Consider the following 1,812-nt stretch of genomic DNA (forward strand, 5'->3'; position numbering starts at 1 on the left):
TTCTGTTCTTGTTGTTGTTGTTGTTGTTGTTGTCCTTGCCGTTCTTCTTGTTCTTGTTGTTCTTGTTGTTCTTGTTGCTCTTGTTGCTCTTGTTGATCTTGTTGTTCTTTTTGTTCTTGTCGTTCTTGTTGCTCTTGTTGCTTTTGTTGCTCTTGTTGCTGTTGTTGGTCTTGTTGCTCATGTTGTTGTTGTTGTTGTTGTTCTTGTTGTTCTTGTTGTTCTTGTTGTTGCTCTTGCTGTTCTTGTTGTTCTTGTTGTTCTTGTTGTTCTTGTTATTCTTGTTGTTCTTGTTGTTCTTGTTGTTCTTGTTGTTCTTGTTGATCTTGTTGTTCTTGTTGCTCTTGTTGCTCTTGTTGCTCTTGTTGCTCTTGTTGATCTTGTTGTTCTTTTTGTTCTTGTCGTTCTTGTTGCTCTTGTTGCTTTTGTTGCTCTTGTTGCTGTTGTTGTTCTTGTTGCTCATGTTGTTGTTGTTCTTGTTGTTCTTGTTGTTCTTGTTGTTGCTCTTGCTGTTCTTGTTGTTCTTGTTTTTGTTATTGTTGTTGTTGTCCTTGTTGTTCTTGTTGTTCTTGCTGTTCTTGTTGTTCTTGTTGTTCATGTTGTTCTTGTTGTTCTTGTTGTTCTTGTTGTTCTTGTTGTTCTTGTTGTTCTTGGCGTTCTTGTTGTTCTTGCTGTTCTTGCTGTTCATGTTGTTCTTGTTGTTCTTGTTGTTGTTGTTGTTGTTGTTGTCCTTGTTGTTCTTGTTGTTCTTGTTGTTCTTGTTGTTCTTGTTGATCTTGTTGTTCTTGTTGTTCTTGTCGTTCTTGTTGCTCTTGTTGCTTTTGTTGCTCATGTTGCTGTTGTTGTTCTTGTTGTTCTGGTTGTTGATGTTCTTGTTGTTCATGTTGTTGTTGATCTTGTTGTTCTTGTTGTTCTTGTTGTTCTTGTTGTTCTTGGTGTTCTTGTTGTTCTTGTTGTTCTAGTTGTTGTTGTTGTTGTTCTTGTTGTTGTTCTTGTTGTTCTTCTTGTTGTTCTTGTTGTTCTCGTTCTCCTTCTTGTTGTTCTTGTTGTTCTTCTTGTTGTTCTTGTTGCTCTTGCTGTTCTTGTTGTTCTTATTGTTCTTCTTGTTGTTCTTCTTGTTGTTGCTGTTCTTGTTTTTGTTGTTCTTGTTGTTGTTGTACTTGTTGTTCCTGTTGTTGTTGTTGTTCTTGTTGTTCTTGTTGTTGTTGCTCATGTAGTTCTTCTTGTTGTTGTTCTTGCTGTTCCTGTTGTTCTTGTTGTTCTTGATGTTCTTGTTTTTCTTGTTGTTCTTGTTGTTCTTGTTGTGCTTGTTGTTCTTGTTGATCTTGTTGTTCTTGTTGCTCTTGTTGCTAATGTTGCTCTTGTTGCTCTTGTTGCTGTTGTTGTTCTTGTTGTTCTTGTTGTTCTTGTTGTTCTTGTTGTTGTTCTTGTTTTTGTTGTTCTTGTTTTTGTGGTTCTTGCTGTTCTTGTTGTTCTTGTTGTTCTTGTTGTTCTTGTTGTTCTTGTTGTTCTTGTTGTTCTTGTTGTTCTTGTTGTTCTTGTTGTTGTTGTTGTTGCTCTTGCTGTTCTTGTTGTTCTTGTTGTTCTTGTTGTTCTTGTTGTTCTTGTTGTTCTTGTTGTTCTTGTTGTTCTTGTTGTTGTTGTTGTTCCTGTTGTTCCTGTTGTTGTTGTTGTTCTTGTTGTTGTTGTTCATGTAGTTCATCTTGTTGTTGTTCTTGCTGTTCTTGTTCTTGTTGTTCTTGTTGTTCTTGCTGTTCTTGTTGTTATTGTTGTTGTTGTCCTTGTTGTTCTTGTTGTTCTTGTTGTTCTTGTTGT

Source organism: Megalopta genalis, unplaced genomic scaffold (assembly GCF_051020955.1).
Source record: "Megalopta genalis isolate 19385.01 unplaced genomic scaffold, iyMegGena1_principal scaffold0035, whole genome shotgun sequence".
Classification (NCBI taxonomy): domain Eukaryota; kingdom Metazoa; phylum Arthropoda; class Insecta; order Hymenoptera; family Halictidae; genus Megalopta; species Megalopta genalis.